The sequence below is a fragment of the Sitophilus oryzae genome, unplaced genomic scaffold, assembly GCF_002938485.1.
Source record: "Sitophilus oryzae breed Bouriz unplaced genomic scaffold, Soryzae_2.0 scaffold_377_pilon_pilon, whole genome shotgun sequence".
In the NCBI taxonomy this organism is placed as follows: domain Eukaryota; kingdom Metazoa; phylum Arthropoda; class Insecta; order Coleoptera; family Curculionidae; genus Sitophilus; species Sitophilus oryzae.
In genome coordinates, this window is record NW_022146948.1 from 1139552 (window position 1) to 1156917 (window position 17366).

General features: G+C 32.1%; 1 protein-coding gene across 1 annotated transcript in view; it reads left to right on the forward strand.

Moving 5' to 3' along the window:
- LOC115885228 (pleckstrin homology-like domain family B member 1) overlaps positions 1-17366 on the forward strand; it is a 185547-nt gene that overhangs the window by 34065 nt on the left and 134116 nt on the right. Inside the window, exon 2 of the mRNA XM_030904064.1 lies at positions 8382-8463. The gene's annotated coding sequence lies outside the window, so the exon portion shown is untranslated. The remainder of the gene's footprint in view (positions 1-8381; positions 8464-17366) is intronic.

Genomic DNA, 17366 nt, shown 5'->3' on the forward strand with positions numbered 1-17366 from the left:
GATGAAAGTATAGGTAGCACGTTAAGAAAGTACATATTAAAAACTCGACAGCAAATATTGACAACTTAGTTTCAGGCATGCTTTCTCTAAAGTCTATAGACAGTTCAGGTAAGGACCTTATGAAATATCAGTAACTTTTATGGACCTGCTAACTGTATATTAGGTATCTATATTTAAGAAGTGTGTAGTAACTACATGGAGTATCGTGTTATTGCATGTTTACATCATTTATATAGTAATTTTTAAGTTTAATTTTTTTATTGTAATTTTTTTATATATTTAAATATAATACTTATACAGCGCATAAAAGTATGTTCTGTGGTGAACGCTGCATTACGGTGTGTTATTAGAATATTTTAATTTTTTAATATGCAATTTTTCATATTTAATTTATAATCTTTTATTTTTGTTTCATAAAATATTTTGATTAAAAGAAAATATATAAAAGTGGGCAACGCTGTGCCGGTCAAGCTTAATCACGTGACTAAAAGTTTATTTCGTATGAACTGTATATCAAAATTACGTTCTTTGATTTGACGTATCGCGTTAAAAAAGTTATACGAGAAGAACTATATGGGAGGCTTTATTTTCTTTTTTTATCGAATCAGTTTTTGTAGCCTTTTGCCAAGTTATTCAGAGTTAATAGCCCAAAAAATTGATATTTGTCATCTCATTCTTAATTATAATTGTTGCAGTCTGGTGCTGATCTACTTTTAGCTTGGTATTTAAGTCATGTCACATCTTTTGTTCTTCTAATTAAAAATATATTAATAACTTGCTCCCCAAAATAAAGAAATCTTTATCCCTGTTCATATACAGGGTAATTCAAACTCGAGCCCAACCATTGGGATCTAGAAAACTGTAGAAGGTTTTGTTCGAGAATGGTTAATTTAAGGTAAAGTTGTGCATTAATGTGCCAATAATATGCCGTTTAGAAACGTTTAGACGTTATTTGACAAGGTATCCTAAAACTAAAAGCACATTTTCATTGCCACTTTTTGCAGCCGCACAACGGTGCTTTCAGATTTTTGTGATCCGGTGTTTCTTTATGTTTTCTTGTAGGCGCCAAATTAGATTTTGATGCACAAATTCATTGCGATCGTACAGCGATATACAACAAGTTCTACACGGTAGTTTTTAGACCGCGTTGTACAAATCGTTTTTCAATATACAACTTTGGTTGTTGAAAAGAAAACCGCGACATGTTAAAACTTTATTACAAATTTGACAGAAATAGCGCAAGCAGAAAGATAACAACTGGACAGAATATTATTTGAAAAACTGGTTGTACATTTTGGAAAGTTTTACGCTATTTAAAAACCAATATATGGAAAGTAGAATACTCGTAGACCTAATTCTTTCAATCAACGCTAATAGTATACATATATATATATATATATATATATATATATATATATATATATATATATATATATATATATATATATATATATATATATATATATATATATATATATATATATATAATCCCTTAGTTTATGCTAAAATTATAGTAAAGGTGTATTCCGTTGCTTACCTTGGTTATGGTTTTATGTTCCGTTTCTATCGCTTTCCTGAAAGTTTTCTTATTACGGAACACGGTTCCTGAAAAATTCGGTTATAACTGTCACCAAACTAACCAGCGCGAGAAGGCTGGTTTTTCTGGTTTTGTTTGTCAATCAATGTCATTTATGTGACAGAAATCAAGCAAATATTGGAAGTTCGAGTGAAATTCTCATTTAATTTCTAGAATTTGTAATAATATTTTGCATTTACATCCAAAAGCAATGGAGGTAGGCAGTAAAGGTAAATAAATTTCATTAACTAAATAGAATGACTTTTTAGGGCCATTTAAACTTATCATGCCCCCAGCCATTGTTTCTTAATGTCAGGAATATTTAAGGAAAACATGAAAAACAAGACAACAAGTAATCGTGAATGTTTTGTAAGCTATAAAAATATAAATATTGATTAGATTTGTTTATTTATTATTGATCTGTTTTAAGATTGGACCTGCAAATCTTTACTTGAGCTGTCTAACGAGTTTATTAATAAAGTACTTTTCGATATTAAACTCCATTGAAAAGAAGAAGCAAATGTAAAAGCAGAGAATAGGTACATTAAAAATGCATAAAAGATAAATTATATAATAGAGGTATTGAAATTTAGAAAACGTCCACATTTGACGTTTCCAGTATTTTACCAAACCGTTCCGTATCAAACCGATGTTTTTCAGGAACCGCTCTTTACCGTAGTTTACCGGTCTGGTTCGCCTGGTTTTGCAACGGAATACAGCCTAAAGGATGCTTCACGCTCTACCGTAACGGGTCCGAGCCGTGCGTCGGTGAAGACACGGCCAAACAATGTCAAGTGTTCTTTATACATATACATTCATGCCAGGCCGAGCACGATCCGAGCTTCGCCGGAACTCGTCCGTGCGCTGTCCCAGAAATGTCGGCGTACATTTTTTTCTCGGATCCGCTCCGTTCCCGCCACGTTGCGGAAAGCATGAATGTACTTTTCCTGGTGCCCCGACGGCAATCTGCAATCATGATATAAACAAAGTACACTCTTTATCATGGCTGTAGTAAGTAGGTATTAGTGAATCTTACAGCAGTATTTGAGGACAGGGTATGCGTAAAACTGGACAATGAAAGGATGTAATGAACAAGATAGATCCATCATCTTTTCTTTTCAGCAGCTATTTCCCCTGCAGGTGTTGTTCTTTATTCATCAACTGCAATTGGTACCTATTCCAATTGCGAGAACTTTGGCATTGTTCGTGTTAAATCTTCGTATGTCTATGGGGTCCTGTATATAGCTATCCTTCTAATATACTCGGAACTAATACGAACCCCGTTATCAACTCGGTGTTGCATATACAGAAGGATCGGACGTGGCTCGGTGTCTACTTCACGGAACGTGCCCGAGCCAATAAATGGTCAATGAAGAAATGGGGTCTCAATAATCGATCACCGTTAAAAATGCCTGCCCAAAGATTTAAGATGAAATGAACTTCTTTAAAATGTCTGAGATTATTTGCGCTCCAGATGGGGAATATTTCTATTCGGCTCAGCATTGGCATTATGAACATGTGAAAGCCTCTCCTCAGCGGCATAAAGGAGTTCACGCTACCATTAATTTTGTTGTATACCATTTAATTTAATATTGTCTGGTATCATATTTTACGACTAGCTGTAATAATGATCATTTGTTTTTACTTATATGCGACTTGTGATTCATAATATCATAGATAACTTAGTATGTTATCCATGTTATCCATGATAATATACTTAACAAGTTGGACCGTTGTATAAAATTTCAATATCAACGGGAATGTCCAAGAAAATATTTAAAAATTTACCAATCTCTCCCACTTTAAAAACAAATCATTAATGTAGTTTCATCTTAACATTGCTATTTTAGCCGATGATGCATATTTTGAAACAATTTATGTAACAATAAAATATCTTCGTTCCAAAAATAAATTTTACAGCTTATTTTAATTAAGCTAATTAAAATGATAATGGTGTGTGAGCTGTTATTTTGAGGGCGTGCATATATGCATAGACCCGGTGCCTGTATGTATTTTATAAATATTAATGTCAACGAAGCGTAAGAGAATATTGTTGATCCAGCGCGATGGAAAACATCGTTAATCACCAGATGAATATTGAATTCTGATCTTCGATTTTATTTTAAACTGATACACGTTGACAATTTGTGGTATGTGGTGTGTATGTTAACTTGTGTTTATGTTAAACTTTCAAGGGGTTTATCTAATCTATTTGTTTGTTGTAAATCTACTGAGTTAGTGATTTTAACAATTAGAGTTATTTCATTATTAAATAGGTAAACAATCATTCTATATCTGCCACTGGTGAGACAATTAGATTTGTTCTTTATTACAAAGCATTTTCTACTAGTGTTTTTTTTACCAGATGTATCTAGTGCGATATATATTTAACCATTTTTTATTTTATCTCTACAATTTTTCTTTAGTAATAAAAAAAGACTTCAAATCGTATTAATAATACACTGAAAAAATTAATTGGTTAATTTAATAACAATATTGATGGTTATTTCTTGCCACAGATTATTATAAGGCTAATTTGTAGCGTGTATGTAAATATGTTATAATATATCTTTATATTCACCAATATTCTTTGTGAATTTATGTAAAAAATGTGCATCTCATAGTAAATTAGAAATGTGTATCTCACTAAAATTAGATAAAAAAGTAAATTTACTTATTCGTTGTAAATTTATCTTTTAAAATCGCCAACTTCTTGTAGGTACTATTACTATAGGTAACAACAAATTTAAACATTTTATTATAGTGAATTTACAATTACTTTTGTAAATTTACAAAGCGTTAGTAAATATTAATAAATTTAATAAAAGACGTATTTATAATTATAATATTTATTATAAAGGTTAATAAAAAGTCACAAAACAGAAGTTATGTATGTAAGATACTCATTGCTCATTGCCATCTCTTCTTGTCTAGAAGAACCTTACTGAAATTCTGAGCCTAACCAAAATAGGATCAAAATTGCCATTAGATACAAAATAAAAAAAATATGCAAGAAAATGGTATCTAATCAAAACAGTCAACTTACCAACTCAGGGACTATGGATGTATAGAGTCCTCTACTCCGGTCCTCTAGTAAATTTGTCCTCCGAAACACAGTCTGGAAGAATAAGTAATACTTGACATATGTTGATATAGAGAGATCATGGAACAATAATTATGTTTACATAAACATAAATAAATCGCTAAAATTAAAATGCAAATAAGTATAATAAATGAAGATTGTGTTTTCTAAGAGGGCTGGTTTTATATTTACAGAAACTACATGTAAACATAATTTAAATACAACATCAAACGTTTTTTTGAAAGTCATATTAAAAACCATAATTAAGTACGCTTATGATTGGTCACTGTAAATTTTTACACAATTTATTACGAGTCTCTTCTCGTCCATTATGTAAAAAATGTTAGATTCTCCTGATTCGTTCATCAGATTCTCCCATATTTTTGTAGAATGTGAACATATGTCCCGATTTAGAACTAGTCTTGATCTCAATAGCTCTCTAACCAACGTATTTTAACCAACACAGGAAACTGGATACTAGTCCAAGATTTAACGAACATAATGAAGAATAAAAACTAACTAACTAACTTTAACTAAAACTCGAAATACGCTGCTAAATAGCCATTGATACTGATTCGGTTACAAACCTAAAATTCTTCATCTTTTGTCCAAAAAATCAGCACCCTCCCGTCAACAAACTTGTGTTCTACTTCCCTGAAAAGCTCTTCTCAATCGTAGCGATGTCTTGATGGAACTGTTCCTCATGTTCTTGCGATACTGCACCTACATGTTGGGAAGAAGTCCAGCTGCGAGTGAAGGAAATGCCCTTTAAGACACGTTTCATTCCAGAGACCTGTACGCTAAAGAGTAATTCCTCGACCTGGTCTTTAGTTAATAGCTTTTTTCGTTTTCCTGTTATTACCGATTCTGAACCGTCCTAGAACTCTGCAGCGCATGCGCAAATGAAATAATGTCTTCATATTTCCTTCTGCGCATACGCATCACAGTTCTAGGACGATTCAGAATCGGTAATAACGGAAAACGAAAAAAGCTAATATTCGGTGACCTGAGCGACATAAATCATCACTTATGTGTTTATTCACAAAGTTCTTAACGTGTTTTGGACTGCAAATTAAGCTCGTTTTTAATTTCTATTCAGGTGTTCAATAAACGTAAAATCTTGTTAAAGCTGCCTATTTTTTTTTTGATCCACAATTTGTATTAATATAAATAATCATGATATCTTGATCTAGTCAGTCTTCTCATTATGTATGGTTAACATTGAAAAAATCACATATACGTGTGTACTAATATTATATGGACATTTTAAACATACTTTCAAAAGGTATATCTGTAATAAAAAACGTTTTGTTTTATGCTGATAAGAGGAGTGTGTAAACTCTCAAGAGCTCTCTCTAAAACACTCTTGACTAGCTCATGCAAATGCAGTTTTATAGCTGAATTAATATGCAAATGTATTTTATGCTTACGGTTGCAATCCTTTACTTCTGCTTGCATCAAATTAGAAACAAATTCAATGGATATAGTAGCATTTAATAAAGACAAAAACTATTATGACAAGCGTCTACAGATAATTTGAATGTCTGTAGACGATATTATATTTATACAACCGTACATTTTTTGTAGGAATCAGGTATTTTCTAGATTTTTATTGATTTTAAAAAATACATTTTTAAATAGTAAACATGAAATGGAGCTGTATTGAAATACTGAATTACTCTAAATTATTAAATACAAAATATATTAAATATAGATTGTACACTGTACATGTTGTTTTCTTCTACCGACAGCTTAAATTTTGCCAATCCTCTTATACGACTTAAAGTGAGGTTAACGACGTACAACTTTATTAAGTCGAAAAGAAAGATTAAATAGAATATAATCCGCTTTTTTCGAGCTGGTCGTCGTCGTAGTTTACTGAAAGTCGGCCATTAATTTACTTCAGTGATGTCACCAATTTGTCGACTGACCCGATGTATTAAACCTTTGAAACTGACGCTCTAAAGTGTATGTGACATTATTAATTTGTTGTGATCCTTAATAGTTTAAAGTGGTATCACCATCTTCGTTAAGAAAATATGGAACTGCTATAATTATCTTATCATTTATATTTTTAATATGACATTAATTAATTTTAGGGCATACAGGATCGTGTATATCATTCGTATCAAAAGATTAATTATTTATACCCGGTGCGTCTCAAAAGTGGCTCACCCCTATAACTTTTTTTATTTTTTCAGATAAGAAAACGAGATTTGGTATGTTAGTATATGACATAAATTAGGATTGATTGACATATTCAATTGTTTTTGGTCACTTCCTGTTTCACCGGAAATGACTACAACTTTTGATTTTTAAATGGCACCCTCGGTATTTTTTTGACTTTATTCGATAGAAAATGACATTCTGAATAGAATAACATATATGTCAACTTTTGACACTTTCGCTTAATAAAAAATTGTATTTTAAAATTCAAATTCAAAGAGTGCCATGGCTATGTTAAAAACACTAATTCTTAATCAAGGAGCCTTAGAAAAATAGATTTGATCGTCTAATGTTTTTAGTGTCTTGTCCTGACCAGTTAGAAAATGCTCAAATCGTATTTTTAATCATATCTCAATTTTTTCAAATGGAACGAGGGTGGCTCATTAGCTTATTTGGAAAAAGCATTTTTTTACCAATAATTTGATACCACACACTTGGTATTTCGAGTCAAATTTTCGTTACGAACCGCAAGTTATAATTTCGAATAAACCATATGCGAAAATGTCAAGAGGTGACATATGATATGTTATTCTATTCAGAGTGTTATTTTATATCGAATAAAGTAAAAAATACTAAGGAATTTGATTGAAAAATCAAAAGTTGTAGCCATTTCCGGTGAAACAGGAAGTGACCGAAAACAAGTGAATACGTCAATCAATCCTAACTTATGTCATATACTAACATACCAAATCACGTTTTTTAAACAAACTAAATAAAAAAGTTTTAGGGATGAGCCACTTTTGGGACGCACCCGGTATAAGATGTATTATAATTCGCAGCCATCTTGGTTCTGTATTTTGTATCTGTGAGAATAAAAGAAATTGTTAGTTCTCAAATTTCCGAAACAATTGTTAATACACCTTTTTATTTATTGTTTTACAATCCTTTATTGCCATCCACAATCGCCATGTTGCCATTTTCCTTCGCTTTTTTAAAATCGCTGGTTACAATATAATATATTGAGTTATTTTGATCCAACATATACGAGCACAATATATAAAAACCGTTTGTTATTTACAGTTTAATTTGACCATAGTTTATTAAATAGACTATATTAATAAACAATATTTAAAAAACACAAAAAAAGATAATTTATTTAAAGAAAACACACATATAGTCGCTGATAAATGCGCGCGGTATCTTTATCGGCCGTCCCAGTTGAACAACGAACATACAAAGCGGAGTAGCGGAGCGTCAAAAAACCGACAGGAGATGGTTCTCGGCAAGCGATTTTCGCGCAGCGCAGCTTGACAACACGCACCAATACAGGCGAATCGGTGAATCGGTGCACGTGCGCATCGCGTTTGCGGCGCAGCGCGCTAATGTATACGCAGCATAAGATTATGTTTTCACTTTTGTTGTCAATTCCCGAAATCGTGCACTTTATACGTTCCATCGCACAGAATGTTTATCTTATTTTGATGAAAATATAGTCTCACAAAGTCCAAACACATAATTTCACATAATAATGTATTTTATTTAATACTTTCGTTTCAGATAACAAATATGTCACCGATGTATCGTAAACAACCCTTAATTTTGTGGACCAAAATTTGAGAGAAGTGCCTTATAGTTCCATGTAAGTATATATTTGATGTCAATTAAACTTTTAGTTACGTAATCGAGGGCGTGATTTTTAAATTCATTGTTGCCAACCACATATTTGGCGCCGGGCTGACTAACTGGAATTTAAATTTCCCGCTGGGGATTAAGGTGGTAGCTCTGCTGTAAAAAATGTCAAGTTGCCGCATTTATTTATTTCCTAACATTGTCATTCGTTTTGACACTTTAGTTTTGTATTACGAGTTTTTGGTTTAAATAAATTGTGTTGTGATAGTTTAAGCTTAAAAATGTTTACTAACAGACGTTGGAGTCGAACATTGTTCTTTTTAGAACCTCTTTTAGTGCGAAGTGTACAAGATAGCTTAATGGCTGTAAAAAACTCATAGCAACTTTATTAGAATATTTTGAACGAAAAAGCTGTAGTAATGGCCCTTTGTGTCATTTAAGCGCTGTTAAGAAGGTGAGTTTTTTTATGTAAATAATAACTGGTTATATATTTATAATTATATATTTTTGTTTCCTAAAATATTTTGATTAAAAAAAATATGCAAAACTGGGCAACGCTGTGCCGGTCAGGCTTAATCACGTGACTAAAAGTTTATTTGATATGACCTATACATACTAGAAACTAGATATAAATATTAACTTTTGACATTAATAATTGACCGTAAATTGTTATCCAATTTGGCACATTTTCATTGTCTAGAAGCTCATTTCTGGTGATAAATTGCTCAATATAACTATTGTAGATTTTTTTGAGAAATTTTTTATGAAGGTTTAAAAAGGTTTTCATCTTTTTGAATATAGAGAAGTTATAACAATAAGGTATTTAGAATATACTATTTATATACGAGTTTAAAATAGTTTTTATCAGAAGGAATCAGTCATGAAACCAAAAGACAGCATTATTTTTCGGGGGCTTATTTGATTACATAGATTTATTTAAATCCGTATACCTCTCGTCAAAAAGTAGATTTATCTATAGATTTTAACGAGAATAACTATAAAAAGAAGGCCGGAAGTTCTGTTCATATCAAATAAATGCATACCATTATTCCCAACCCTAATTTTAAATTTATAGGTGTTAAGTTACTTCGTTCATCGACTTTATTTTTCCACGTGTGCCTGCTGGATTTATTACTCTCGAATTAAATATGCGGAATATTTTTCACTGGTTCTAAGATCTAATAAGAATATTTTACTTCTATAATATTCTATACCGGGTGCATCTCAAAAGTGGTTTACCTCTATAACTTTTTACTCTTCCAGTTAAAAAAAACGAGATTTGGTATGTTAGTATATGACATAAATTAGGATTGATTGACGTATTCAGTTGTTTTCGGTCCTTCCTGTTTTACCGGAAATGCTACAACTTTTGATTTTTAAATGGCATCCTGGGTATTTTCTTACTTTATTCGATAGAAAATAACACTCTGAATAGAATGGCATATCATATGTCAACTTTTATTCGTAAAAAAATGCTTTTTCCAAATATGCTAATAACCAACCTTTGTTCCATTTGAAAAAAATGAGATATGATTAAAAATAGATATGGGCATCTTTTAACCAGTCAGGGGGACAAGACACTAAAAACATTAGACATCAAATTTATTTTTCCAAGGCTCCTTGATTAAAAATTAGTATTTTTAACATTAGCCATGGCACTCTAGATTGAAATTTAAAATACGATTTTTTTTAAACTAAAATGTCAAAAGTTGACATATGATATGTCATTCTATTCAGAATCAGAATAAAGTGAAAAAATGCCGAGGGTGCCATTTAAAAATCAAAAGCTGTAGTCATTTTCGGTGAAACAGGGAGTTACCAAAAACAATTGAATACGTCAATCAATCCTAATTTATGTCATATACTAACATACCAAATCTCGTTTTTTTTTATCTGAAAAAATAAAAAAGTTATAGGGGGCGAGCCACTTTTGAGACGGGCACGGTATGTCACAAATTTGCATAATATACAATATATGAGTTGCGCAATGATAATATGACTATTAGCTCCATATTTGGATTGCTTTTTCTATTAATACACATTTTGAACATTTCTTGCAAAGTATGCTTTCAAATTCCTTTTCTTTATTAGGGCATACTGAGATTGTAAACCTTTATTATGGAATAAGGAATAGAAATTAATAATATCTATAAATTATTAACTATTCAGAACAAGACGAGAGAGAGAGATGCATTTTCTTACAAATTCAGTTATAGGAATGTAGTGCAGATTGGAAGGTGTATGGAAAAATTCTTTATCTAATGAGGGTTGTTTCTTGTTCTCTTATATTGGTGTTTTAAATTTGCATGTTTTTTTTTAAACGCATTAATTTACAAGTGCATCATACACGTTATATGATGACGTAGATATAGATGTAGATTGTATAGGAACAGGTAACTCTACATAATACAGTCTAAGGCTTTGATAAAAGCCAATATCTGAGGCGATTTAACAGAGGTTAAACTCTCTATCTCCGATATCAATCGTACCAAAGATTATGGCACCAGTGGTTATTATCTCGCCGAGGTGTTGTGATACTCCCCCATTTTCCCCCACAGATTCTGCATTGCCCTTGTTTCTTAGCTTCAATCTATTGAGGTGTTCATTGAGGAGACAGTGTCCAATTATAAACCCCGTGACAATCCGAAGATTGTTCTTACTTAACTCGAGGAAAATCTTTGATTTTTCTTGGTCGTAAGTCTTGAGAAATTTCTTCGAGTGTCTTAGACCGTTGGAGGATTTCCTGGTTACGGATGAAGTCTTCCAGGTTCTTGAGTTCCGGTCTAAGTTGGGTTCCACTTGGGAAGCAGAACGGTTCAGGACCAGTTAGTGGAGTGTTCGCTCCTTTTCTAGCTAGATCGTTTGTTTTTTCATAATCTTCTATCCTCAGAGTAGGAGGACTTTATTTTGTTTGCTTAATTTATTCAGCTTCTCTAGGCATTCTCTGGCCAAATTAATTGGTTATTATCGGATATGGTGGATATTTCTTGTTTCTGATAGTTATACGATGACACTTCTTAATATTGTGCATCTAAATTGAAGTATTTAATATCAACTACAAAAATAATAACTATTGTTTTGTTATTTTATTTAAGTAAGAAAGTAAATAGCAACAATGATAGATCATAAATTAGCTAAAAATAACACATGTATCACACAAAGTAGTGTATGGTATGAACTGGATAATTTCCCTTCAATATTTACCACTAACAGCAGGATTAACAGGACCGATAGCAGCCACCCTTAAGGTTATTTATTTGTATACAGGGTGGTCCAAACTGTATTCCGGCAACTTCGGCAGCATATTCTGCAGACAAACATCAGTAAAAAAGTTCGTATAAATGTATGTCCTAAAATGCTTAGTTTCAGAGATACAGAGTGTAGAACTTTCATTTTTATTTCGATTTTTTCTAAATAATTTCTGAAATAACGTCAATATTTGGATGAAAATTGGTGTCTAGGAGTTTTTTGACATGAGAAATTTGATTTTGATGTCAATATGACTCCTACTAGTAGAGGGCGCCACCTACGTGTGTGTTTAACTGTTTTGAAGCGTAATAACTTTTTGTTCCTACCTGTATAAAACTACCAAGCGAAAAAATATACATCTCTGTGATTTCTTACGTAAAAAATATCTCTTTGTAAAAATCGCTACAAGCAACCGTTCTTAAGATATTTAGAATGGAAATAGTAAATACATGTCATTATTGACGAAAAATAAACACGTTGAGTAGATAGTTTTTTCACTGAAATAATAAATTTGGGAATTTTTTTTTAATTAGTCATAAATTTTTCTGCAAAAAATGATGATAAAACAGTTTCTGTTGAACATTTGGCACAAAAACATTTCAAATTTATGATTTGAGTCTAATAACTATTTAGTCAACATGTTTAATTTATGTCAATGATGACGTTTATTGATAACTTCTATTCCAAATATCTCGAAAACCATTACTCGTAGCGGTTTTTACCAAGAGACCTTTTTCACGTAAAAAACGTCATAAATGTATTTTTTTTCTCAGTAGTTTTATACAGGTACAGACGAAAAGTTATTACTCTTCAAACCAGTTAAAAAATATGTTGGTGGCGCCCTCTACTAGTAGGAGTCATATTGATATTATATTTATATCAAATTTCTCATGTCAAAAAACTCCCAAGAAGACACCAATTTTCATCCAAATGTTGATGTTACTTCAGGAATTATTTGGAAAAAATCGAAATAAAAATGAAACTTCTACACCCTGTATCTCCGAAACTAAGCATTTTAGGACATACATTTATACGAACTTTTTTACTTAAGTTTCCGGAATACAGTTCGGACCACTCTGTATAAATCTGGATCAAATTAAAAAATTAAAGGTAATAAATATAATTAGGTCTCGCTGATTTATTGTCCTTCCTTTCCGTATATCCCTTGTGTTTGTCTCGTCTTGTCCAATTTAAATTTCAAATGTTATAAAATTAATGAATTTTCAAGGAAACTGTTGTTTTCGGAAACTACACCCTTTATCAATATCGTTTAAATCGCAAATCAGTTTAATCTGGAACACCGTTTTGCAAATTTAAATCGTAACGGCCTTATAACAATTATTCTGCGAAATCTCGAATCAAGAATGTCTATTTAAATTACAGTATTACCACGAAACATAACAATGACGCAATGCAGAACATGTATTGTTTGCAGAAAAATATAAATTTTGTTTCATACTGTGACAATCGTAAAATTTAATTTTACAGTAAAACTTTATTGTGTAAGATTTGGCTAAGCTGACAAAATACTAATCATAATGTCCATAACTTTTTACTTAGGCTTACCTTTTCATATACCCACGTATAAATTAATGTCTTAAATTGCTTCGTTTCGAAGATACAGGGTGTATAAATTTCATTTTTATTTATTTTTTTTCCAAATAATTTCTGACCTAATGAGAAATTTGATTTCAATGTCAATATAACTCCTATATGTAGGGGCGCCACCTGTATATTTTTAACTGCTCTGAAGAGTAATAAATTTTCATCACCAAGAAAAAAGACAAAAAAATATTTTTTTATTTATTTAGTAATATCTCTGAAACTATCAAAATATATTTAATAATATTTTGGGATTATGTAAAGTGATCAGAAAGGACGCCAAACATGCAATAATATAGAGGCTGTTCCATTTAAAAAATCTTCATATCCACCCACAGTTTTTTGAGCCACCCCGTAGAAGTTTGCCAAATATATTTTTCTGAAATACAACTGTAAATACATACTTTAGGTCTGCGCTTAAACAAAATTCCTAAGTTTTTTATTCTATTAGGAGTTGCAGATGCCCGAACCAAAGCCGACGCACTTTTGCTGGACCCTGTATATGTAAAACAATAATATACAAACACAACTGTACAAGAAAAATATATTTATACGAGTAGCCTTTGAAAACTCCCATACTAAGTAAAATTGTTAATTAATTTAAAATTCCGGTTCATGTTGGATTTATTCCTGCATTTCAAATATAAAATTTAATTCCTTTTGAGACTCACCATATTAAATTCTCAAACAGATATCGTTAAAAGGGATTCTTTTTAAAGATTATTCCTTTCAACAGTTTCAAATTATGAAATGTTTTATGATTCTTCAGATTAGATGCTTCTATAATACCGTATGATCGAATAAAAACGGCGTCAGCGATGGCTATGAAATGAAGATCGCTCTCATTTTATATGTAAATTTATATGGGAAATGTCATCGATCGTCATTTCCCAGCCAACTAGACGCCGTTTTTTTTTTCGATCATACGGTATATATTTTAATACTAGTTTTAAAATATAACTTGCCAAATACTGTTTGACGGATTATAAACTTGGTTTATAAACTACACACTAATTTATTCGCTAGGCTAAAAAGCACCTCATTAAACTTATATTTGGTTTGGTATTCAAGAAAGACGGAATTTTAAATATTAATTATGTGAAACAATTACGACATTGAATAACATGAAAAGGTTAATTAATATATTAACAGCTACTTAATGGTGATTAATTTCTCTGTGAGTCAAAATTAAACATAAATATTAAATTATATTTGTACAATATAAATTGTAAAATCAAGTTCTGAAGCAGTGCAACTTTACTTACAAAATTTCATTAGAATGTAAATATAAAAAAAAATAAAAATACAGTTCAGTTTATTCAAGTTCGCTAACTGTTGTATATGTTCTGCAATGTGAGATGGGTGCTGTCACTTGTTGAGACATCTTTATGTTGGTTGACACGTGTCAAAGAACATCATGGAACATATCGGTTTACTTGCCAAGTACACAAGTCGTCTGAACCCGACTTTAGAATAGCTCTCGGCTGTATCTCGGAAAGTATTAGTCGTAGAGCCTGCCAAAAAAAATGTATTACAGTTAATTGAAAGCATTTGGAAGATACGCAACCTATATAATGGGCAAATTCGTGGCAAGGCTCAAGTGCTGTATGGTGGTGACACCAATCATTCTGCGGTCAACTCATAAAACACTTATTTTCTCTAATTCGGCCAGCGAAGACATATCGAAGATGGTGTGGATCTGAAAGCGACAATGTTGCCATTATAAAATGTGTAATATCTGTAATACGTTTGACCGCGTTTATGTATTGAAAGTTTATTCGTGTTAAACAGAATAAACAACAAAAATAAAAATTATTTTATAGGTACCGAATATGAACTGTACTGGTATAACAAAAAATTGTTTAGTTGGCTTGGAAATCGCAAATTATTGATATTTACCATAATATTTTACATATAAAATAACAACGATCTTCATTTCCAAGCCAACTCTGACGCCGTTATTTGTTGCATTAATATAATATTATATTAAATTGTTTAATGATAGAAAATCCGTATTATTAACGTACTCTACCCAAAATCCGTAAATCTACGGATTAATCAGTATTTCTGGCAACACTGTCTCCGGCAACCACTCACTCTGCCGACTGAAAGCAGAACTACAGCACAGTATTCGTTATCCGCTGCGCTGTAAAGGACTATCAATGCACAGCAGCGCAGAGCTGAACTAAATCTCGGATTTCTCGGACAGGCTGACGGTAATGCCAGCTACATCTCGGACAGGTTGTGTGCCACGAAGTCGCCCATAAGGTTGCACATCTTCTAATTTCTTCAAAGGAACGCTCTTTCAAAGGAGCCCAAGTTTGTTGGATTCCGTTTATCCAGTTCGGGTTTCTTATCATTTAAATAAAAACAGATCTAACCTTCCCCACCCCTCCATTTTTCATATACATTCTCATTCGAATTTACTGACTTTTTTTATTTTAAATCTCCTAACCATAATGTTACCTTCAAAGGTATTTTTACAGGTCAGTAAGATGAGAAATATACCGCGACGGGTTTATTATTTTCCGAATAATTTGAGTCATGGTATACCATTAATATTTATTACGGGGCATTAACTTACAAAGGAAACCTCTTGAAGATGAAGCTTACAGATAGCGCCATATCTTCGGCTGTGCCGACGCCCGGTTTTCAACAATGGGGCCGTTATAAAATTGAATTTTATCTCTTTCACAAGCAAAGATAAACAAATTGAGAAAAACAAACAGCGAAGAATAACAATTGGTGGTAAACGATTTCGTAAAAAAAGATGTTGAACGCTTTCACAAGATGCATAATGATGCGGCATAAAATATCTTGAATTGATGTAGACTATACATATATCAGACAAAAGAGAAACTTTTTAAAACTCGTCCGATTTCATAAACCTGCAAAAACCTGCATAAACCTGCCAAACCAAACCAAACCAAACCATCATTTTACGCCACATTCCAAATTTATCTTATCAGGTATAACATAAAGGAACATAAGGGACATAATACATAAAGAAACCAACACAAAAATTGACCAAACTTGGTAGCTATTTGTTTGCTGTAGGTGAAAACTGTTGATATTCTGATTTACATTTTTAGTAAATATGCCACGCGGATAATATTTGTCTGAGGATCTTCGCGAAAAAATAAACAACGCACATCGGAATGGTGTACGGCAAATGGACATAAGCACAATGTTTAATTTGCATAACTCTGTCATTAGCAAAAGGATTTCCAATTTGAAAACTCGCAATTCCTTAAAGACTGTTAAAAAAAGTGATCGGCCAAGGAAAACAACGAAAAAATTGAAATGATAATTAGAACAATCGCCTTAACTAATCCACATAAATCGGCAAATGAAATTTTGAGTGGTATACTGGTATCAATATAAGCTCTAAAACCATCCAAAGAAGGCTAAGAGCAGCGAAAAAAACACTCATCAGCACGAAGAACCAGAAGGCCCGACTTACCTTTGCAAAAAAAAATATTTGCATTGGTCGACGAATGGATGGAAAAGGTCCTGTTTTCAGATGAAAGCAAATTCAATATATTTGGATCCGATGGCATATCGTGGATACATCGCCCAGAAGGGAAAAGATTTGATCCAAAATATACCAAGGCCACTGTAAAGCATGGTGGTGGATCTTGCATGGTGTGGATATACTTGTCGAGCTATGGCATGGGACCACTGCATGTAATAGAAGGAACAATGGATCGATTTAGGTATTTGGACATCTTAAAGAAAGTGATGATTCCGTTTGTTGATGATAATTTGCCTTTAACATGGATATTTCAGCAAGATAATGATCCAATGCATAAATCGAAAGTCTTACAAGAATGGTTTTTGCCTGAACAAATTAGGGTTATGGACTTTCCTGCCCAAAGTCCAGACCTTAATCCTATTGAAAACCTGTGGGAGGAATTAGAGCGCCGGGTAAGACGAAGTCACATTAGCAGTAAGAAAGATTTGATAAGAATTTTGAAAGAGGCCTGAAATTCCATAAAAAAAAGATACCATAAGAAAACTATTGGACTCCATACCAAAGCGATGTCGTGAAGTTATAGCTAA